General features: G+C 41.7%; 1 pseudogene; it reads left to right on the forward strand.

Moving 5' to 3' along the window:
• Positions 1-16,718: 16,718 nt before the first annotated feature.
• LOC101541579 (pre-mRNA-splicing factor SLU7-like) lies at positions 16,719-17,950 on the forward strand (annotated as a pseudogene).
• Positions 17,951-25,528: the final 7,578 nt, after the last annotated feature.

Genomic DNA, 25,528 nt, shown 5'->3' on the forward strand with positions numbered 1-25,528 from the left:
CCAACACATAAACTTTCCCTCTTAGGTATCAAACAAATGTGAACGTTTCATGGTTTTAATGATGACTATTATGGAATGAAAGATTAGGTAGGTAGGCTTTCATGAAGAGGAGGAAGCTGCAGAACTGATGGCTTGGGCTGGGGCAATGCTCAGTAGGCTGGAGCACCATCATATGTGACACCCCCCCCCAACCAAACCAAACCCTCTGCAGTTGATGACTTACTGGCAGAAGGTAGCTGTGAGGTTCTCCTTACATTTCTGAAGACTTGAGTAACTCAAAATTCCCCCTTGAGAAAGTGTTTCTGATGTAGTGTTGAAATCAAGAGCTCAAGAATCTGGCTCAGGTTACATGTCTGGCTCTGGTACTTCAGATTACAAGTCTGGCTCTGATACTTGGTATACAGGTAGCCTAGCACAGTTTTCTGCTCTGAAAAGCAAGATATCTTTACCTTACTGAATTGTGGTTGAGTGATTGAAAAGTAATGCATCCATAATTCTGAGCATGTCCAAGTAAAGGGTCACTGTTTATGAGAAAACTGAGGTGATTTCTTTACCACCAAGGCAGTGGAGTAATAAACTTTGAGGCACAAGGGAAAAGTAAGAATGGGGATATTTATTACACCCAGGACATGTGAATACTCCAGAGGGATTAGAAGACACAGAACCAATACTTTCTGCCTTTGTAATCTATAAACAATGCACTAGATGGCGCCAAATACAAGTACTAAGAACTGTTGATAATGCAGTTCCCACAGTACTACCAGGTATCAGTAGTGGATTGGATTCAAGTCAAAAGGCCCTCCCAAATAAAGTATGCAGCAGTTTACAATAATTAAGAAATCATTCTGTATCTTCTCAATTAAGAAAGACTAAATGCCATATATTGAGCAATTCATAATTTGCCTCTTTGATACTGATTATTACTCAAAGGCCTTTCAGTCAGGTGTTTAATTTCTCTTTCTTCTGCCTGCTGAGTGAGAAGGAAAAATGTAGGGAAATCTAGATAAGATGATATGTATAAAAATATCTCCCTGAAAAAAAAAGTATACATGCTCTTCTCCCATTAACCTCAAAATGGTGGTATCATCTCTTGGAAGTAGCCCTGGTGTTTAGACTATGCTTTTACTTATTCCTTATCATTTATATTTTTTTCATGAAAATGGAGGGGTTAACAGAATATCAATATAAATCCCAGAGTAGTTTACAAAATAATTTTCCTATTATTGTGAGAGAAATACAACACAGGATAACATTCAGAAGACAGGAATTTATTAACATTTAGATACATATCTACAGTTTTTTTTTACAGATATGATTGCTTTGCATACATGTAACCATGCTCATTTTCCATGTCATCAAGTATTCATATTTAGATATTTTTCTATTGTAGTATAACTTAATTAAAAATCAAATGCTCTGAAAGTTTCTCAGTCGTTTTTTTCTTTCTTTCCTGCGTTTCCCTCCCCACCCAATCCGGCCCATTGGCTCCCTAGTTTCCTGCCATACTCCCAGCCACCCAGACCCATTTATGATTTTTACCTGTGCCCCTTTTGCAATAATCTGGGAGCACAAAGACGGCCACGTGGCCCCTGGCTTCAAGCTGCTCGAGAGCATAAGGGTCCTTCAGTTCTTCAACCATGTAGGGATTAGATCATTTCACTCCACAGTGGCAATTGTGGTGACTGAAAATATCATCCCATCTGCTATAGGCCTCTAAGAATAGTTCATGTGCGAAGGGGTGAGGATTTAGAGTCCTGGAAGGATTGCAGAAAGCCAGCAAAATTTAACTCGGAAAGTTCTTATTATTCCTAAACATCTCAAGACTCACTGCATCGTACTGTATCTCACGCTTGGAGTTTGTACACTTTTTAGTGGATGACCGTCTGTGTATGATTACCAATCCCTTTAAAACTACAGGAAACACTGACTGCTAGCCCTCGGCGAAACTTCTTCTCTGCCCATCTGCAATAAGGAAGAGGCTTTGGGTGGGATCTGCTGCCACTTCAGCCAAGAATGTGCTTGAGAAGAAACTCGTGAATCTCATTTCCATTTTGTTCCCTAAAATAAAAGTTTTTAGGCCGGGGCTGGAGAGATAGCACAGCGGGTAGGGCGTTTGCCTTGCACGCGGCCGACCCGGGTTCAAATCCCAGCATCCCATATGGTCCCCTGAGCACGGCCAGCAGTTAATTCCTGAGTGCAGAGCCAGGAGTAACCCCTGTGCATCGCCAGGTGTAACCCCCCCCCCAAAAAAAAAGTTTTTAGGCCACCCGGGAGTGCTCGCGCTGATTCCTGCGTGTGCTTCCCCAGGCAAAATTGCAGAGCGCCCGCGCGAGCGATCAAGAAACCCCCCTGGAACTAGCTACCTGGGAAGCTGCCTGGGAGACGGGAGCAGTCCGCAAAAGCCGGCTTTGGTGAGGGGGAGAGGAGGAGACCATTCTGTGGGAAGAGACTCAGTTTCCCTACTCAACCGGGCAACTACGGGAGTGGGCAAGAAATCCTCAGGAAACCTTTGTCAGACACCACTCCAGGCCACTTACTGTTCTCAGGGCTCTGAATTCGTTGCCTTTGGATCAGATTCAGGAACCAAGGAAGCTCGGAACCCCGGGCGGCGCTGCAGAGGGCGCGGGGAAGGACGCCGTGAATCATGGAGTCCCTTCCGGCCCATCCCCGCAGGCTTCCGGAAGATGGCGGCGCGCCGGGCTGGGGCGGGAGCCAAGTGCGTCACCGCCGGGCGAGGCGCTTCCCGACCAGTGCCACACGCGCGAGCGGGCCTGAGCTTTAGCCCCGCGCTCCTCCGGTGGGCGCCAAGCGGAAGTGGGGCTGGGGAGCCCCCGCGCAGAGGAAGTGCGTTTCGGGGGGCTCCTCGGAGATGACGAGCGCCGCCGGTCCCGCGCCCCGGGCCGGCTGAGCCTTGGGGCTTCCGGCTGGGGAAACCCTGGAGCGTCCCTCCCCCTCCCTTCCCCCAGGGGACTGTGCAGGGCCTCCCGGGCAGCGTCCGCACAGCCGCCCACAGCTCGGCCTTTCGGACGGGTGGGGGGCTGGCCGAGTTTGCACGGCCAGAGGGGCAGAAGGGCAAAACAGCAGCGCAGAGAGCGAGCCGGCGCGGAGACCTCTCGGGTGTGGATGGCTGGTGCGGCGGGCCCTGGCGCGCGTCTGTAACATCTAGTCTGGGCCGTGGGGGCCGGTTCCGCCAACGGCCGAAAATGGCACCCCTGGTTTCAGACTGTTTGGAGAGGGTGGAGTGCCTTCTGTGTTTCTCTCTAAAGTAGAATTCTTCACTGCGGCTTTTCATCTCAGCCTCTTTTGTAAGGTGCTAGTTTTTTCCAGGGAGGGTGTGGTGCTGTGTGTCATTCGTTCTACCTGGACACCAGAACAACATAACTGAACAGGTACACAACAGGTAGCTGGAATTCTTTAGTTCCTTACGGGTCTAATCATTACTCAGTCTTCCCTCCAAATTTTAACATTTGGCAGGGGATTCCTCACCTGAAACCCACAGACAGAACTGGATATGTGCATAAACACTGAGAAAGGGCTTCAGAAGCTTCATGAGGCTATCAAAAATCCACAGCACGAAACCAGAAAGAGTCTCGAGTATTTGATGAGGCAAACATCTCTGAAAGCAACTCCTAGTAAGGCCAATTAAGGGGCTGGAGCGAGAGCACAGCGGGTGGGGCGTTTGCCTTGCACGCGGCCGACCCGGGTTCGATTCCCAGCATCCCATATGGTCCCCTGAGCACGGCCAGGAGTAATTCCTGAGTGCAGAGCCAGGTGCGACCCAAAAAGAAAAAAAAAAAAGCCAATTAAGCTCATTTCCTAGGAGCTTGAAACACTTTAAACTTGTTTTAACCAAATATTGAGGTTTTTTGGGAGGAAAGTATATATATATATATATATACTTAGTCTTTAAAAGACTATCACAGAAACCAGATGTTGTGTTTTTTTTTTAGTTTTGGTTTGGTGTGACACCTGACAATGCCCAGGGGTTTCTCCTGGTGGTGCTCGGCGAACCGTATGGGATGGCGGCAACTGAACCCAGTTCAGCCACCAGCAAGGCAAGCAAGCACCCTCTCAACTTGTACTAATGCTCTGGCCCCAGAAGTTTGATTTTTCTTCGTAAGCAAGCTGGTTCAGTAAAACCATCACAAAACGATTCTGGTTGGTAATTATTTTAAATCCATACGAAGCTGAATTTCTTAATATCAAATACAAGAACCTAGATTTTGCATCTTGCTTCCCCTTAATTCCCAGTTACAGCTGACTGCACAGGATACTAATGTACCTTTTGGGGGGTTTGTTTTTAGATCAGAGCCTACTGATTTAACTTTGTTTTATGACTTCTTGACAGTGCTCAGGGGTTACTCCTGCCAGTGCACTGGGGACCATATAGGATACCCAGGATCAAATCCTAGTCTGCCATGTGCAAGGCACTTGCCCTACCCACTGTACTATCTCTCCAGCCACTAATTTAACATTAAAAAAAAAAAGTTAATTGTATCAACAAATGATAATCTAGGCATAAACATACCAGTTTATGTTGACCCCACTAAGCAAATAGAGAACTTCTTTTAGATATTGTCAATCCCTGTGTAATTTTAATTCATTTGATCAGAAGAATCCTGCTCCCATTAATTTTTGAAATATTTTTCTTATGTTCTGACCTCCTGCAATTAAAAATATTTTTATATCAAGTTACCCTTTAATCGTGTAGCTTTCCTGTTTAAGAGGATTATGATAGGGACTATCAAATCTCAGATATGATGTAATTCTGCTCTGCACGCAGCTCAAAATAGCAGTTTCCTCCCCCTCACTTTTCCCCTGGAGGATGGTGCTTTAACTTCATAGCTCCCTAAATATAAGAAAAGACTCCTCATGTAAACACTACAATTGTTCATGCAATGTCCTGTAATAAATATTTGCATTGCTACAAAGTTTGTACATTGTTTTATCAATTATTCTGTAAATGTCTTTTATGGCATTTCATATTGAAATGTTCAAAAGCAGAGTCATTCACCACAGCTTCAATATCTCAAAAAGGGAAAATTTAATAGCTTTTCAAACTAATCTGATTTTTGACATGGTGGGTTTGTCAAGAACTTTGTTTTGGTTCCTTTGATTTGGGGGACCTATCTGGTGGTACTCATGGGACAATGCGGTGCTCAGTATCAAACTGGGATTGCCTGCATGCAAGGAAAGCACCTTAACCCCTGTTATTTCTCTGGTCCTAAGCTGCTGTTTCTTATTTATGGAAATTTTTGGGGGGGCACATGATCAGAAATTACTCCTGATGGTGCTCAGGGGCCCATATGGGACGATGGGAATCAAACCTTGGTCTGTTGTGTGCAAGGCAAATGGCTTATCAGCTGTACTATCACTCCAGCCCAAGAAATTGCTCTTTAAACAGAATATTCTGACGTACGCTGACCCAAGATCTATGATAATATAGGCCAAGTTCTTAAATTAGCTTTTAAATCTTTCACCTATTTATGATTAAAACGTACAGTTCTCTATTATGATTAATGTGAAAAAAGAGCCTACGGTGAGGGAAGTACTAGAGTTAGCAAATGGAGCCTTAGGCATTAAAAGCAGTCAACCCTGCCAAATACTTGGTACGGTAGTTAAGTAAATCCAGTATGTTTCCCAAAGGTTTTTTAAACCTCATTCCCATAAATAATTTGATAAATACATGGGATTTGGTATTTTTTCTAATTAAACTCTTACACCAGCCTTTCCTATGAAACTGACCTTAGAGTATACAGGTCTTCAAATTATCAGTGAAGGAAAAAAAACCTCATCCCAGGTGGATAGTGTCTGTGGACTCTGCATGTTCTCCACATGTCTGTGTGTGTTTTTTCCAGGTACTTATTTCCTCCCACATCCCGAAGATGTACATATTAATTGGCATGTCTAAACTGTTCCAGAATGAGTAAGTATGGGTGTGTGTGTGTGAGTGTACCCTACAATGAAACAACATCCTGTCTGGAGTTAGTTCCGGTCTTGGGCCCTTGAGTTGCCAGGAAAGGCTTTAAACTTTACCCAGTGGGTTGGAAAATGAGTGAATGAATACAAATTATTTCTCAATATAAAAAGTGTTTGGAATCTTTAATTAGAATTTTTGTTTTTAGTGATTGGTAATATACTATATTAGCAAGTTTTTTCTTAATAATTAGTCTCAAGGTTTCCAAGAATCTCTGGATAATACTGAAGATTCATTGTTTATTACTTATTAATGCCTCATTCTCATAAATTCATAAATTTATTAATTTATTTTTTAAGAGAATGGGATTAAGTATATAGGTGTGTTGGGGACCAGTGAGTACCCTGAATTAGTTGTTTGACTTGTGGTGACCTGAGTTCAGTCCCTTAGCACTGCTGGACATGGCCCAAAAACACAAAGAAAAAACTACCACTGTTTTCTAAATTTTTATTTAAGTTAGAGGCTCCTGAAGGAAGGTAGGTAAATATGGGGTTGTTGAAATGTTGATAATTAAAAAAATCCAGTGAGTTTAGTGCTTAAATAACTACTTTGTAAACTGTATTTTACAGATGATTCCATCCTAAAATCTTTTTTCCATATTGTTTTGGGATCAAGCCAACAACTTTTAGGGCTTACTCCTTGATGGTTTTGCTCCTGGCAATGCTCAGAGGACTGACTACATGTGGTGCCAGGGATCAAACTCAGGGTCAGCCACATGTAAAACCAAGTGTCTTACACTTCCTCTGGCCCCTTCACATCTTAAATATTTATTATGTATGATTAATTATTGGTCTGCCAAAGTAGCCACTGTAATTTGTGATTCCACGGCATCAGAACTCTCAACTGAGTAGTGTCATCTCTGAATTTTATTTTTACCAATAAAGATGTTTCAATTGATTAACATCACTAATTTCATTTTTTTAAGTATCAAAAAAAGGCTGTGCTTGCTTGTTCCTTGTTCTTAATGGAGAAATGAGCAAATAAAATCCAGCTTCATGTAGGCATATATGATCACAGTAGCTTTAGTGCTAGTGGAATATTCAGTTTGGATGTCAGTGTTCTTTTTCTAAATCTCAGATTAATATAGCAAATATTAAAATTTATACTATGCCCTGATGAAGATAAATTCAATGGCTATAAAGGACCGAAACAGACTTGTTTATTCCAACATAAATACGTTATATATTGATATGTATAATTTTATATACATCCCAAATAGCTCCTAAAACTTGCCACAGTAATTCTTGTAGCAAACTTAATAGAAATTATTATATTTGGAGAACATTTTCATAGAATAAAAATGGGCCCAGAGCAATGGTACAATTAAATTGGTAGGGTGCTTGCCTTGCACACAGGTGACCTGGGTTTGATCCCCTGGGTTTAGTCCCCGATACCCCATACCCCTAAGAACTGTCCGGAGTGATCCCTGAGCAAAGAGCCAGGAGTAAGTCCTGAGAACTGCAGGTGTGGCTCCCAAGCCCACAAATAAATCAATAAATTTTAAAAAGATTTAAGGTTTACGTTTTTGAAACAGCTAAATTTTTTTTTTTTTAAAGAGTTTTTTAGGCCAAGTCAAATGGTGCTCAGAGCTTACTCCTGGCTTGGAGATCAGGAATCACTCCTGCCAATCTTGGACTATATGGGGTGTACAAACAGAAACTGGTCCACTGTGCAAAGCAAGCGCCCTACCTGCTGTACTCACTCTGGCCTCTGGAACAATCTACTTATGTTAATCTACTTATGGAATGGCTACATGTACAAATAAATTATGCTGCCCCTTCACCTTCCTACTCAATTGCTCTTTATTCCTGTTTTGTGAGACATTTAAGTTTCTGATACTGTATTCTGGGGCCCCTTAGAAAGAAAGCTATCCAAATGCCCTCCTTCCTCCCAAAAAGAAAAAGATAAATCTGTTCTCAAAAAAAAGCTATACAGGGACTGGAGCAGTAAGCACAGCAGGTAGGGTGTTTGCCTTGCACGTGGCCGACCCGGGTTCGATTTCCAGCATCCCATATGGTCCCCTGAGCACCACCAGGAGTAATTCCTGAGTGCATGAGCCAGGAGTAACCCCTGTGCATTGCCGGGTGTGACCCAAAAAAGGAAAAAAAAAAGCTATACAATGTTTTGAGACTTTTAATGGGGTGCTCTTGCTAACATATTTGGCACTGTGTAGACTGATTTTAGAAATATCAGTACTTTTGTTTTAGGGTCACACCCAGTGATGCTCAGTGGACCACGCTGTACTGAGGATTGAAAACAAAACATATACTCAGCTTGTTGAGCAATCATGTCAGTCTGGGAAATATTGCATTTTAGATGTGCCTCTAGGGAAAAACATCAACTGATAAACAATAAAGAATAAAGCACAATTTATTCTTTTGAGTACCTTAATTCCACCCTACCTTTGGGTGCATAATTTTATAATGCACTTATAACTGCAGTCATTCATAAATGGCTCCTAATGCTTTGTTGAACAAGAAAACTTATTAGAATGCTGGGAGAATTGAATTCCATATCTCATTTGTCCCTTCAAGTCATTAATTAGGCACACGGAGCTAGAAAGTCATCTTTACCCCTTCTCAGTCCCATTTATCTTTCCATACACTCTCAATTTAAACTAAAAACAAAAACAAAAATACCCAACTTGATATAGTATAATGGGTAGGGCATTTATCTTGCACATGACTGACCTAGGTTCAATCCCTGACATCCCGCGTTTCCCTACATACCACCAGGAGTAATTTCTGAGTGCAGAGCCAGGAGTAACCCCTGAGCATTGCTAGATGTGGCCCAAAACAATGACAAAACTCCCACAAACTCAGGCCACATCTGGTGCTGCTCAGTAGTGATAATTCCTGGTATGCTTGGAGGAGCTAAGTGGTGCTGAAATTTGAACTAGGGTCAGCTGGTTGGAAGGTAAGCAATTTACCCTTCAGTACTATTTCTCTGGTCCTCCCTATATTTAAAATCGTTACTGCTTTCCCTTTTAAGATGGCCGTATAGAAAAAGTAGAGTTTAAAAATCTTCTCACAACAAATTCAACCACACTTTAGGGGGGAAAAAAAAACACTTCAAGTCTGGAGCTGGAGCGTTAGTTAGCACAGCGGGTAGGGCATTTGCCTTGCATGTGGCCAACCCAGGTTCGATCCCCAGCATCCCATATGGTACCCTGAGCATCGCCAGGACTAATTCCTATGCAATGCCAGGTGAGACCCCAAAGGGGGAAAAAAAACACCAGAAAATCACTTACATTGCTATTCTGATGAAATCTCTATGAAGTAGCTGAAGAAACTGTTCAGTATAGTGGATGAGATGCTTGCCTTGTACACTGGACTCAGGTTTGATTTCTGGCACCACAAAATTCTCTGAGGCCTGTTTAGAATGATACCTGAGCCCAGAACTGAACCCCCCCTGCTACTCTCCACCACAAACAAAGTGTTAAAGGCAATTCCAAGCTTCGATTCCCAGCATCCCATATGGTCACCTGAGCACCGCCAGGAGTAATTCCTGAGTGCAAAGCCAGGAGTAACCCCTGAGCATTGCCGGGTGTGACCCCCCCCCCAAAAAAATTCCAGTTCTGGCACTGTTTTAACTCTTTATCTCCCAACCCCTGCTAGAAAAATTATAAATCAAAGTAGTATAGCTTTATACATTTTAATAAAATGCCTCATCTCATACCTCTATATAGTGTTGCTCAAAATAGTTGTTAAAAATACTTTGGAGATTTCTCCGCGCCCGCACCCCCAGAATGACTGACGAAGAGGAGGGAGCTGCTTGGGACACCAGCAGCCCACCAGCAACCTGCAGTATGTGACTTGAGAGTTTCCGCCGGGTCCCCCGAGCGGGGGACCGGCGTTTCTCTCTTTTTTTTTTTCTTTAATCTCTCTCTCTTTCCCTCAACTTCTCCGGGGCACAGCACAGCATCTACCCCACTTCTCTGAGCACAAAATGGAGAGACGCACCCAAATGCGCGGCGCGGCTGGCGGGGGGGATCGAGGGCGGGGAAGTACCGGTCTCCGCCCACATCGGACACTTAAAGAGAGTGCAGCCACGTGGGCTTTCCCATTTCTCCGCGCCAGCACCCCCAGAATGACTGACGAAGAGGAGGGAGCTGCTTGGGACACCAGCAGCCCACCAGCAACCTGCAGTATGTGACTTGAGAGTTTCCGCCAGGTCCCCCGTGCGGAAATCTCTCTCTCTCTCCTTCAACTTTTTCCCTGGACTTTAGACAGAAACCCAAAATGTCATCTTAGTATCAGCAATATGCATTGGTTCCTTATTAATGGGTCGGACTTTTGTGGGTGATCCTAACAAGAATAGTAAGTATTTTGTTGAAATATTGAAGGCAATCAAAATGGTAGCCATCTCTCTAGACTGAACTAAGCTATATCCCCACACCGGCTGAGAAGAAATATCCTTCTTTCTCGGGAAGAAACGTGGTGTGGTGTCAAACATAGTGTGATGTCCATTAAGCAAACAGACCTGGTGGCGTGGGAATTGGAAATAAGGGGAAAAATTAGGTACATGGACCAGCGGGACGCTGGTGGTATCTCGAGCCGGAGCCGATATCAGCGCAAGACCTTTGGTTCCAGAAACTGCTTGCAGACACTCTACTAGACTATCAACTAAGCCAGAGCCCCACGCCGGCTGATGACGGGAAATAATCATCCTCTTCGGTTTTTTTCCCCCTTTGTCAGACAGCGTGGTGATTACTAAACAGGCATGAACTCGGTGGCGCGGGGCAAGGGGGAAAAAGAAAAGTTATGTAACAAACAGCAGGACTTAATATCTCTATATTCTTAGTAATGGAGAACTATCAAATGCCTCATTGGCAATAGGACTGTCTTTTTCTTTTTGGGGGGAAACCCCAGCAACGGTAGTGAGTTGTGTGTTGAAACATGGAATGTAATCGAGATAAGCGTAAATGAAGTGAAACTTATCACGTACAAGGGTGGGGACTAGGGAGGTGGGAGGGGGCGGCAGATATACTGGGGGGGTTGGTGACGGAAGATGGGCACTGGTGAAGGGAAGGGTGTTTAAATATTGTATAACTGACATAATCCTGAGAACTTTGTAACCCTCCACTAGGTGATTCAATAAAAAAAAAATAAATAAATAAAAAAAATACTTTGGAGTGGAGAGCAGGGGAAAACTGGGGACGTTGGTGATAGAAATCATGTGCACTGGTGAAGGGATGGGTATTGAAACACTGTGCCTAAAACTATCACGAACAACTCTGTAACTGAAGGATTCTTCAAAAATGTAGAGCCTGGAACATACTAGTTCAGCAGATGATTTTTCAGAAAGCTTGTTTTAGGGAACTCAAGGTGTGGAGGTCAGTAATGTACAGTTTAATAGCTTCCCAGATAATTATGGTGATCTAACTGGTTTGGGAACCACTGACTTGAACATTTTAACATGACTGACTTAGGAAAATATTCTAAAAAGTGTAATTTTCAAAGAATCTGGCAAGTCATGACCTATAACCCTGGGCATAAGAACTTTCCTGAAGTTAAAAAAAAATCTCTTAGAAATTGATGACCAGCTCAAAGGGCAAGGGTACATGCTTTGCATTCAGGAAGATGGGGTCTAGTACCTGGCACCACATGGATCCTCAAACACAGCTTTGGGAATAGACCTTGGGCCCTTGGAAGATACACCCTCTTCCCAAACCACCCTCTCAGTTTATGACTAACATCTACTTAGATGATTAAATGCTTTATATTTTCTACCAGTTACATAGTATCTTTAACTAATACCTTATACAAAAAGATATTTGTTAGTGCCAAATCTTCCCAAAGAATATCAAGTTGTTTGTAGATCTGGCTATACTAATGGGAGTCCAATCTTACAAAAATGTGTACAGTATAATCTTTCATTAGCTTTAATCAGATTGGAAGCAAAATAATTTTCTGTGAGAAGATAAACCTTTAAAAAAATGCCTTTTGGTAAACACCAGTGTAATCCCTAGGATTTGCATATTAGTATGCATTATGGATCTAACCATACTTATAGGCCTTTAATTCTTTTGAAGATGCCAGAATCTACCCTTAAATTTCTAAGCCTGTTATTAGGGCCTGCTGAGAGTGTCTCCACATTTTTTTTTTCTAAAAAGTATGCATTTGAAAGGCAAGGTAGGGACTAGAGAGTTCAATGGGCTAGTGAACATGGTCCCAGGTTCCATTCCTGGCATTGCATGGTCCTCTGACCATTGCTCTCACCAAAAACAAAATGGCAAAGTAGGGGGCTGGAGAGATAGCACAGCGGTTAGGGCGTTTGCCTTGCACCCGGCCGACCCAGGTTCAAATCCCAGCATCCCATATGGTCCCCTGAGCATGGCCAGGGGTAATTCCTGAGTGCAGAGCCAGGAGTAACCCCTGTGCATCGCCAGGTGTGATCCAAAAAGCAAAAAAAAAAAAAAAAAAAAAAAAAAAAGAAAAATGGCAAAGTAGGGGAGAGAAAGAAAAGTACTTGCCTTGCATGTAGCCAACCCCAGTTTGATCCCTAGCACTAATATGACCCCCTGAGCACTTACAGAGTGATCCTTGAGCACAGAACAGGAATAAATAGTAAATGATGAACATAACTCCTCTACCCCCACTCTGATTTTTTTCTTTTGGTTTTTGGGCTTAGGGTTTCTCCTGACTCTGTGATCAGGAATTATTCTGGTAATTACTTCTGTAGTATATGGAAGACGATATGGGACATATGGGACACTGGGGACCAAATCCCTGTTGTACTTGATAAAACAAGCGCTCTACCCTTGACCCCACTCCACCCAGATTTTATAGCCAAAACTGGAGGAAGGAATCTTTTGAGTCTTCCAACACAATTTAACACATTTTTTGGTGGGTGTGGGAAAGGTGTTTGGCATTGCCTGATTGCCATAAGCTGAATATCACTGAATGTGGCCCCAGGCACCCTCTGGGCACTGCTTGAGAGATTGTTCCCTTCCACCCCCCATTTTTTAAAAAACTTTTTATTAAATCACCATGTGGAAAGTTACAAAGTTCTCAGGTTTATGTCTCAGTTATACAATATTCAAACACCCATCCCTTCACCAGTGCCCATATTCCACCACCAAAAACCCCAGTATACCCCCCGCCCCCACCCCCTACCCTCTACTGTATAACTAACGAATTTCACTTCATTTTCTCTTTACCTTGATTACGTTCCATATTTCAACACACAACTCACTACAGTTGCTGGAGTTTCCACCCAAGAGAGACAGACCTACTACCAAGGAAGCATTTGATAATCAGTTTTCCTTTGCTGGGAATGAAGAGATATGTAGCCCCACTGCTACAAGTATGTAACTCTTTTTTTCCCCCCTCATCCCCCTTCCCGCTCCTCATAGTATGGTGTACGCCACACCGCATTGTCTGGCGTGGGGCTTTTGCTTAGTTCACAGTCCAGAGAGGTGGCTGCTACATTAATAACCTTCAATATTTCAACAAAAACTTACTGTTATTACTTGGAGTCCCCCCCCCGCCCAGTCAGACCTGTTCAAAAGGAACTGTTTCACATAGCTGACAATTATAGATGTTAAGTCTCGTGGACGGTTTTGGATTTCTGTATAAAGTCCAGGAAAAATTCTACCAGAAATTGCATAGCCCAGTTCGCAGTCCCAGTGCATTGTTATTAGAAAATGCACTGGGTGCCCGAAAGTGTTAGGTCTCTGGAATCAAAGTCTTTAGGCGCAGAGGGTCCTCCATCCCAAAATTTAAAGTTCCCTTTCCTAAATTGCTGACAAGCTGAGATCATTCTCTTATTACAATCTAGAGTATCTTTGAAAATTTGCTTTTTTGTTTTTTTTTCCTTTTGGGGTCACACCCGGCAACGCACAGGGGTTATTCCTGGTTCTAAACTCAGGAATTACTCCTGGCAGTGCTCAGGGGACCATATGGGATGCTGGAAATCAAACCCGGGTCCGCTGTATGCAAGGCAAACGCCCTACCTGCTGTGCTATCGCTCCAGCCCCGAAAATTTGTTTTTTTTGGGTAATGTCTGTTGTAAAGTATCCATTTGTAAGATCACACACACAAAAAAAACAAAACACCCAAACACCAAACAAATAAAACCCAACCCCACACAGAACTCCAACACAACAAGTAAAACCATTTTGTTATTTGTTGAACCATACCCAGTGGTGCTCAGGGGTCACCATGAGGGGGACGCAGATCAAACACACTCAGCATGCAAACATGTACTCACCCCATTAAGGTTCTCTGGCCACCTTTTTGATTTCTAAGAAAGCAGTATCTAAAAGGCCTACACATTTATACCATTTTCATATTTTTGCTATTTGCAGTGATACCTTGAAACAATTTTAATGGCAGTCTCATGAACTTATCCTAAGCCACATATTCTTTTTTTAAGTCAGACTTGTCACAAATAAAATAAGTGACTATCAAATTTAAAACTAATTTTGAGGCCGGAGTGACAGTACAGTGGGCATTTGCCTTGCACTCAGCCAACCTGGATTTCATCCTCAGCATCCCGCATCCCATATGGTCCCCTGAGCACCAGCAGAAGCAATTCCTGAATACAGAGCCAGGAGTAACTCCCTGCGCATTGCCAGGTGTGAGGCAAAAATAAAATTAAAACACAAAAAACAACAACCTAATTTTGATTGTTTTTGTTTTTTTTTTGTTTTTGGGTCACACCCGGCGATGCACAGGGGTTACTCCTGGTTCATGCACTCAGGAATTACTCCTGGCGGTGCTCAGGGGACCAAATGGGATGCTGGGATTCGAACCTGGGTCTGCCGAGTGCAAGGCAAACGCCCTACCCGCTGTGCTATCACTCCAGCCCCAACAACCTAATTTTGAATTATTCAGTATTCCACAGCAAAATGAGAAAGTGACAGCTTAAAAAAAAAAAAAGACTTTTAAGGAGGCATGGGGGAAGGACAGTACAGTCTGTAGGGTCTTTGCCTTGCACCCAGCACCCATATGGCACCTTAAGTCCTGCCAAGAGTAATCCCCAAATTGTGTCAGGAGTAAGTCCTGAGCACTGCCTCTCCCTTCCTCCTCAACCCCTCTCACCCTCACGACTTTAAAATAATGCTTTTATATGCTGGTAACATTCTTAGGGCTGGAATATATAAGGCTACTAGTGTACCTTGTATTTGTGAGGTCCTCAGATTCTTGGCATAGTCAAAACAAATAAACCAGGGGCTGGAGTGATAGCACAGCAGGTAGGGCGTTTGCCTTGCACGCGGCCTACCCGGGTTCGATTCCCAGCATCCCATATGGTCCCCTGAGCAAAGCCAGGGGTAATTCCTGAGTGCAGAGCCAGGAGTGACCCCTGTGCATCACTGGGTGTGACCCAAATAGCAAAAACAAAACAAAACAAAACAAAACAAAACAAATAAACCATACAATCTTAGCACCTAAAAAAAAAAAAGTCTTTATTTTCTTGGCGGGGAGGGTAGTACTTCAGGTAGTTCCAGGAATCAAACTCAGGGTTTGCACATGGCAGAACATGTGCTCTACGCCTTAAGCCTATGCTAGCCCACCCCCCTTTTTTTTGGCTTTTTGGGTCACACCCGGCAATGCACAGGGGTTACTCCTGGCTCATGCACTTAGGAATTAACTCCTAGCAGTGCTCAGGGGACCATATGGGATGCTGGGAATCAACCCGGGTTGACCGTGTGCAAGGCAAACGCCCTAGCCGCTGTGCTATCAATCCAGCCCCTAGCCCCCTAATGTTTTAAAACTAAATGTTAAAATTAGTGTTACTACCCAGAAATTTGCACTGATAAACGTTACTTTTCATATTTCTCATTTGATTCACTCAAGAAATACTAAAGTCTGAAAATTAATGGGGTTTATTATCTATAAAACCCTACCAACCACTTTTTAGTTTGTACTGGATTCTACCAAAACAAACACCCCCCACCCCAATTCTAAGAGTTTAATTATTTTGCTCTGCTGATTCATATCCTATATAGATATTTGGATGTGTATGGAGTTCACCTTACCAGCTGCGTTCTCTCTCTTGTCCCAGTCTTTTCCATCTTAACCATTCTGTTACAAAGGCTCTTATAAGACACTGACCTAAATTATGAACTACTTGATTCAAAGTGAACAAATCCAACCTGCCTGTTGGGAAAAGCTATCTGCTTGCTGACTGCTACTAATATAAGGGAGTTACCCAGGTACCTTGAGAAAGATTGTTTATTATGATTAATAATTACCCTGTTCTTTATAAGCACCTTTTTTCCAAGTAGCTCAAAGCCTTCTTGGGACACAATGCCTCTTTGATACACAGTACTAACACAAAGAACAGACAAGGAAGTAAATTTACCTGTGAGATGGAGAGGCAAGGAGCACGGATAATTAAACTTTAATGAATTTCAGATGCATAAATTTTAGTCCAAATAGACGGATGTCAACATTCTCTATTCACGTAAAGAAATCCAAATACCCTGTATTAACCTTTATATAAATTACCTGAGAATAAACCTTTATATAAATTACCCGAGAATATCAAGTTTGAAAAAGTTTTCTGGTTTAATCTACAATGGTTATATTTATACCAAATTTGATGATGGAAAAAATATCTTTTCCCCTTTTGATAATTCCTTCCCATGAGAATAATTGTCACATAATTAAAATTCTACATATGAAAGCTTAACTCTCTTATCTCCAAGCTCCACCCCATAATTTTATATCTTTATACTGTATATAAAATTCCAAAGAATTTTCATACAAAATAGTTGTTATAAAAATGTGTGCAAGGAAAAAATTTTATTTACAAAAATGAAGTTTGCTCCAGAGAACACACAACTTGTTTAACTTTTACAACTGGAAGACACCAGAACCTAATTATGGTTCATTCACTTTGTGAGAAGAGAATAATGCATGATGACAAGGCTGGGAGGGGTGTTTATGTATGTAAAGAATCCAGCAGCTGCTTCTCTTCCACAAAGAACTGATTTCACTGAGCATCTGTACATATAATTTAACCCTTATGCCAAAAGTTTAGCACTGTAGCACTGTCGTCCCATTGTTCATCGATTTGCTTAAGTGGCACCAGTAATTCCAAGAGACAGATCACTCTCCGGAATCTTAGGATTCGAGAAGATATTGCAAGATATTTGTGGAATTTAGATCCAAATTCTGCCCACTATGATCCCAAAAACCAGAGCAATGAGAGAATCCCTATTCCAATGCATGAAAGAATCAGATGAAGTGAGCTATGCAGGCGATACCATTTCAATGGCTCAGACACAGTTGTTCGCTTGGGAAGCCTCTGACAAAGGATCAGAAGTGCATCTACAAGCTGATTCTATGAAACTCGAACTGTTGTATAAGTCCTTCAAAGTCAAAAAAGAAGACTTCAAAAACAGCAGAAAGCAAGCATCGTGGCCAAGAACATCTGGATGCCCCTCCAGTAGAACTCTTAGTTCACGCCAAAGACTATGTAGAATACTCAACATAGGACTGTCACCAAAGGGCAGGAATGGGCTGTCGCCTGCTCCAAGTATGAGGAGGATGTGGAGATCCACAACCACACTCATATTTGGGAATCTTACTGGAAAGATGGCAGATGGGGATACAAATGTTGTCACCCCTTTTTCATCTAGATCCTACTGTACTGGAGAGGCTGGGAAGGAGGTTGCTAATTCAGAGGAATATATATTCTAAATGAGACAACTGAAGAAGAATCAGTGAAAAAGCCTCAAACCCTTATGGAGATACATCAGGAAAAACTAAAAGAGAAAAAGAAAAAGCAGCATCGAAAGAGTAGTTCAGACAGTGATGATGAAGAAAAGAAACACGAAAAACTGAAGAAGGTGCTGAATGCCAAGGAGGCGCGCCTTCATGTCAAGGAGATCATGCAGATCAATGAGTGGAAGCGGCTGTACAATATGAACTCCGAGAGCCCACAGAGGAAGAAATGGAGGCCTACAGAATGAAATGCCAGAGGCCAGACAACCCTATGGCCTCCTTTTTAGGACAGTAGAGACTAGTCACAGACATCATCCCAGATACACAGTGAACTCACTCTTCTCGGCTTATAGCCGAAGATGAGAAACGGAAAAAATCATGTATGGTCTTCATGCTGCCTGACTTAAATAATAAAACTTCCAGAGGTTGCATAGTAAATGAAGTTTAATCTTTAAAATGTTATACTTTGATCAAGGCTTTTAATTAAACTATTCAGACTTTAGTCCTTAAACTTGAACATAATTTGATAATCCACATTTAGCTGATAGAAAAAAGACAGATATGCAGAAAAAGCTGTATATCATACCTATTAAAGTCTCAAGATCATTAAAATTTTTGCTTTTTTGGCCACACCCAGGTCAATCCTGGCTTGGCTACATGTAAGGCAATCACCCTACCCCTGTTATATAATCGCTCAGGCCCCAGGTCATTTTAATTGTCATGCCATAACCTCAGTCTGCTTTCAGTGTTTGTATCTTTTGTTTTTAACTTCAAACAAGGTTATTTGTAACCTTAACTTATGAATTACTAAGTAATCCTTACCTAGGTGCAATTGAAAGTCAATTAATTATATATTTATTGAGAAAAGAGCTTTAAAAAAGTTCTAAATTTGGGCCAGAGAAAATGTACCAGTGTTTAGGGCTCTAGCCTTACATGAAGCTGATGCCAGATTCAATTCCCAGCACTCCATATGAAACCCCAAGTCCTAACAGGAGTGATCCCTGAGCAGAGAGCTAGGAATAGGCCAATGCAGCCACAGATGAAATAATTTAACTATGTTAACTCCAGGTTTTTGGTTTTGATTTTGTTATGGGGATTGAACCCAAAGATCTCACCCAGGCAAGGAAAGGGCTCTACTAGTGAGCTGTATCTGTATCACCTGGCTGAATCCCTGGCTATTTTTACAGAGGCTGTGGACACCCAACAAATAAAGTTTGATTTGTGATGTTACAAATGAAAGTCTTGGCTCCAGAGGTAAGGACAACAAATTTGAAAGACTAATAAATATGTATCCACAAAAGAAAACTATAAACTATTAAATTAGTACACAGAAATTACATAGTTAAGAGGTGCAGTCTTTCAAGTATGGGTGTGGGAGGACAGAGTGGCTATAAAAATGGGAAGCAGAGGTGCAGAGAGATAGTACAGTGGGCAGGGCATCTGCCTTGCACATGACTGATCAGCATTCAATCCCTGAGCAAAGAGCCAGAAGCCCTGAGCACTGCTGGTTATAGCCTCAAACCCAAAATAAATTAACTTTGAAATAAAGGAAACCAAAAATTAGGTGTCTATTCTGTTAATGATCAGTCATACATTACAGGCATTACAGAAATGAATGTCATTAATATGACGATGGATTCATGTACTGTTAATGACCAGCCATACATTATAGGTATTACAAACAAAACTGAATGTCATTAACATGATGGATTCATGTAAGGGGAAGAAACCCAAATTTGAGTATGCCAAGAAAATAAAATATTCTTGAAGTTTTTGATTTCCTTTTTTGTGGGGTGGAAGTGGGGTTTGTCTCTCACCCAGTTGTGTTTGGTTTTATTCCTTTTTTTTTTTTCTTTTTGGGCCATAAACAGTGATGCTTAGGAGTTATTCCTGGCCCAGGGATTCCTGGCGCAGGGATCACTCCTAGTGGTGCTCAAGGGCCCATATAAAGAATTCCAGTAGTTTCCTCTTCAAGAATAATTCCTCAGGGGCTGGAGTGATAGTACAGTGGGTAGGGTGTTTGTCTTGCACGCGGCTGACCAAGGTTTGATTCCCAGGATTACATCCCACATGGTCCCCTGAGCACCACCAGGAGTAATTCTTGAGGGCAAAGCCAGGAGTAACCTCTGTGCATTGCCAGGTGTGACCCCAAAAGAAAAAAAAAAAGACTAATTCCTCAAAATGAAAGGGTGGGGTGGTGGAGAAAAAAAAATAACTCGAGTTTCACTAATGAAAGGACTCTGGATTTTATTTCTTGTTTTGGGGGCCCTTGGTGGTGTTTATTGGGTCATACGTGGTACTGGGGATCGAACATGCAAAGCAAGCACCTTAATCCCTTTACTATTTCTCTGGCCCCAGAACCCTAAATTTTAGAAGTAACTAATTTTCTAGTCCCCAAACCAATCTTTTTTCCTATTCCTAGCCTCACCAGCTCACTGGTACTTCATCCATGGAAGTCTAATTGAAACATTTGTTTCAAACACCTTTTCTCTATTCCTGTTGTAGTCTTTCCTTCTTCACTACTGAAACCTTTTAAACATCTGCCCCCTTGTCCAAATAGTTTTTTCTCTATAAAACATGTTCCCCACGAACCAGAGTTCCTGAAGATGTATAATGCACATATACATGGCTTAATATCTGCTTGACTAGGACACAAAGGATGGAAACCAGACTTGAGAACCAACACTGATGTATGCATCTCCCCCCCAAACTTTTTCAACGTAATCATTTGAAATAAATCAGATGATTCTGTATCTGATACAAATATACATATGTTTGTTGAAAAAGTCTAAGTAAATATAAAATAACAGTATGAGACTAACACCCACTTGAAATAAATCAGATGATTCTGTATCTGATACAAATATACATATGTTTGTTGAAAAAGTCTAAGTAAATATAAAATAACAGTATGAGACTAACACCCAAGGAGAGTAGAGACAAGGGCCAGGAGGATTGGTCCTGTTGGAAGCCTGTCTCAAGTGCTAGGAGAGGAGGCAGTTGGGATAGGGAAGGGACCACTAAGTCAATGATGGTTGGAGGGATTGCTCAGGATGGGAGATGTGTGCTGAAAGCAGACAAAGTACCAAACACGATGGCCTCTCAGTATCTGTACTGCAAACCATAATGCCCCAAAGTAGAGAGTAACAAGGAAAGTACCTGCCACAGAGGCAAGGGCTGGGTTGGAGTGGGAGTGGCGGAAGGAATACTGGGAACAATGGTTGTTGAAAAAGTACACTGGTGGAGGGATGGATGTTCGATCATTGTGAGACTGAAACTCAGTCACCAAAGCCTTGTAACTTTATCTCACTGTGATTCAATAAAAAAGAAAAAAAATTAAAAAAATAAACAAAAAAAAAGCCCAAGAAGATATAAAACTACTCACAACTAGAGAAAATACAGAACTTTCACAAATGTTTAAAATAACGCACATAAAGCAAAAAATAAATAAATAAAAATTTAAAAAAAAAACGCACATAGTATTTCCATTCCATGGGAGTAAGAGTTAACTATAAGGCTGGATTTACAAATGTAATTTTATAATTTGTTTTATAATTTATACTTAAAAAAGAAATAATCTAAGGAACAGGGTGATAGTACTGCAAGCAGGGTGCTTGTCTCGCACACGGCCAGCCCAGATTCGATCTCCAACACTTCATAAGATCCTCTGAGCCTGCTAGGAGTTGACTCATGAGAGCAGAGCAGGTATAAACTACGAGTACGGCTGGGTGTGGCCTCAAAACCAATCAACCAACCAAACAAGAAAACAAAAACTCCACATTGGCACAAGTGAACTCAACTAAGGTTACTGGCAGAATATAACTCCACATTGGCAAAAGTGAACTCAACTAAGGTTACTGGCAGAATATTTGTCAATTTTCTAAAGGATTCTCCATTTATATGATGTAATATATCTTTCACTCCCATTTGCCCTTTAACTCGTCATAAAGTGAAAGCAGGGAAATAAAAGATAACGGGCCATAAAGTGAGAGTATGGAAATAAAGATAATGATTAGCCACAGAATGTTTGTTGTATTAATGTTGCACTTAGGACAGGGGATGAATATTTTTGCTGTCTTCAAGTTTCAACTAGAGAAATGAGTAGCCACTTTATTATAAGCCTTTAAGAAAATTTTTAAATCCTAGGATTAAAACTACAGTGGAAAGCTGGGGAGATAAACTCAATGTGCTGGAGAGTATGTTTTGCATGCAGAAGCCCCAGGTTCAATTCCCAACACCATATGGTTCCCCTAAGCATTGCTGGGTGTGGTCCCCAAACCAAAACCAACCAATGGGGGAAAAAAAAAAAGCAAACCGCAAACTCTACAACTGAACTGGAGGAACAGGTTCTCTTTACCTAACAACATTAATGTTTATCAGAAACACAAACAGGAACTAGGCTTGGGCACAACACAAAGGGCTCAGTATGTAACAATAGGTGCAAATAGGTGACAGTACATTTTTTATGTAAATAAAAGTTTATGAATTCCTACTTTTATTTCTGTCCTAGCATATAGTATGAATTCAGATATTTCTCCAGAGTATGATACAATATCATTAAACTGTCTCATGTGATACCATGAATTCCTGTTACCTTGCCTCTCCTCAAGTATTAAGTGGTAGTAGCAATCTGCACTTGAGAGGTAAGCAGGATATGCTTTTCAGTTTCTAGAGTTTATCTATACACTACCTAAGGAAGGTCTCACAAAGAAAATCCTAGGGTCAAAAATTGGGCTGGATGCTTGCCTTGCCCACTGCAGACTGGGGTTGGACCTCTGGCACCCCATATAGTTCCCCCATGCCCTACTAGGTATGATCCCTGAGCAGAGCCAGGAGTAAGTCCTTGAGCACTGTTGCCCAAAGACCCCAAAATAAAAATAAATGCACCATATCATTTTTGGCATTATACTAACAACAAAAGATTTTAGGATAGTTATGAATAAAACATTCTCACAAAGCTAACAGTCATAGACTACTACACATACACACATGGAATAGTTATCTTCTCCTGTGTCTAAAGTGTAGACACCAGGGGCTGGAGTGATAGCACAGCGGGTACAGCATTTGCCTTGCACGCAGCTGACCCGGGTTCGATTCCCAGCATCCCACATGGTCCCCCGAGCACTGCCAGGAGTTATTCCTGAGTGCAGAGCCAGGAGTAACCACTGTGCATAGCTGGGTGTGACCCAAAAAAGCAAAAAAAAAAATAAATAAATAAATTTAAAGTGTAGACACCAGTTTTCTTACTAAATATGTTTCCTAATAAGATTGGGAGAGACAGTAGAAAGCCTAGTTCTATCCCCAACACCACGGGTGTCTCCCAAGCACCACTGGGAGTGACTCTCAACCTCAGGAGAGAGTCAATCTGTTCAGTTTTAACTTTTGAGGGTCCACATCTGGTGGTGTCAGGTATTAAATCCATTCTCATGTATGCAAAGCATGTGTTCAGCCTGCTGCACTCTCCTGACTTTAATCTTCGATGACCACCGAATCACCACTCTTACACCTTAAAATTCAGTTCTCTTCATACCCTAGCAACAAAAGCATAGATAGTTCTACAATGTTTTATGTACCTCATTTATTACTACTACTGTAGGTATTTTTTTCCATCTACATCCAGGGATCAAAGGTCAGTCCCTTCCCATAAGCTGAGAGATTTAGGACTTGGTTTTCTTTTTTTTTTTTTTCTTTTTGGGTCACACCCGGTGATACATGGGGGTTATTCCTGGCTCTGCACTCAGGAATTACCCCTGGCTGTGCTCAGGGGACCATATGGAATGCTGGGAATCAAACCCGGGTTGGCCATGTACAGGCAAATGCCCTACTCACTGTGGTATTGCTCTAGCCCCTAGCACTTGTTTTAAATGATACCATGTGCTTCACATTTCCAGTGTTTGGGCTCAAAATTTAAAGTTTTTCTTTACTGTAACTAGAGCAAGGAACATGAACTTTGCTGAAGGTGGAGAGATAAGATGAATTCACTGCTCTATCACCTTAGAGAAGATTATCACTTAAAAGATAAAGTATACAAATACCAAACATGTCTCTGGGCATCCAAGAACATTCTTATTTGGAACTGAGGGAGTCATGAGCAGTTGAGAATTTGAAATCTGGGGCTGGAGAAATAATACAGTGGGCATGACGCTTGCCTTGCACATGCCAACCAGAGTTAAATCCCTGGCACCCTACAGGTCCCCTAAACAGAGCCAGGAGTGATACCTGAGCACAGAGCCAGGAGCAAGCCCTCAGCATCACAAGGTGTGGTCCCAAATCAAAACAACAAAATCTCAAGTCTGTCCTTAACGGCTGAGTGCAATTTTGTATGTGGGAGGCCTGCATCTGATCCTTGGTATACATGCTTCCCTCAAGCAGAGCTGGGAGTACCCCTAAACACTACCAGATATTAAAGTACATCCCCATTGAAGTACAATTGTCCTTAACAAATCAACTTTCCAATAATTCCCTTCTATTTGCAACACTAATATCTATGACCTGATGTAATAGAACTTGCTAAAAGTTATTCCTGGGCTAGAGAGATAGTACAAGGTGTTAATTGCCTAGCAGGTGGCCAACCCTGAACCAATTTCTAGCACTATACACAGTCCCCCTAAAGCAACAAGTCAGGAGTAAGCCCTGACAAGAGTGGACCCCAAACCAGCGATTCCAAATGTCCTAATATGAGTAGTCAGAAAATGCCATGAGTCTGTTTTACTACAACCATATTGTTTACTAAACCAGTGTAAAGAATAGTGCGTTCTAAAAGTTTCTGCTATCTTCCTATTTACTTCATTTGAGTGTAAGAAATTAGTTCTAAATTCAAGGTGAAAATGTGTAATGTTTCAAATTTGAACAATACCACCAACTATGGACATAATATGTAACTATAGGTAACTTTCAAAATGTTCTTTCTGAGGCTGGAACAATAGTACAGTGGATTTGCCTTTCATGCGGCTAACAGGGTTCAATTCCCAGCATTCCATATGGTCCCCCAAGCACCACAAGGAGTAATTCCTGAGTACAAACCAAGGAGCAACCCCTGTGCATCGCCAAGTGTGACCCAAAAAGGATGAAAAAAAAAATCCCCAAATGTTCTTTCTTTTGATTCCTATAGTCAGGAATACATTAACAAAATAAATCAGGGCCCAAGAGAGCTCAATGGCCTGACCAAGTTTTGCATGTGGGAAGCCAGGATTTGATCCTGGTATAACCTGGCTCCTTGATCCTCACCCACCCCTGTCTCATCAAAAGAAAAATAAAATGTATTCAAGATACCTATAAGTCTCCTGAGATTTTGACCTTGCTTGCAAATATGTACTTTACGATTAATGCTAACAGAAACAACATGTTGTCTACATAGGGCATTTTTACGTTTTTGAGTAGTTAAACCAGGTTATGTATAGTTTAACTATGTTATTTTAAGTTTCTTTAATGGCTTAAGTTCAAGTGACTCAGATTTAACTCTCCATTCTATACCCAGAGAGAAGTATTATAGTCAGATGTAGTAGAGGAACATTTCATATTAAAAAAACAAAAGATAAAAACCAAAACCGGACTTCAGGGGCTGGGGAGATAGCACAGCAGGTAGGACACATGTCTTGCACAATGCTTGACCCTGGTTCAATCCCTGGCATCCCACATGGTCCCTGGAGTCCAACAGGGAGTGATCCTTGAGTGCAGAGCCAGAGTAAGCCCCAAGCACTGCTAGGTATGGCCCCAAAATCAAAACAAAAAAACCAAATCCAATTAAAGGATATCTTTTTTAAAAGTCCAAAAATCACAAAAATCATCAGGGGCAGACAAAAAGATGCATGTACTTATGGAAAAAAACAAAACAACCCCCCCCCCCATGAATTTGTCTTAAAAGTTTTTATCT

Source organism: Sorex araneus, chromosome 1, assembly GCF_027595985.1.
Source record: "Sorex araneus isolate mSorAra2 chromosome 1, mSorAra2.pri, whole genome shotgun sequence".
Taxonomy (NCBI): domain Eukaryota; kingdom Metazoa; phylum Chordata; class Mammalia; order Eulipotyphla; family Soricidae; genus Sorex; species Sorex araneus.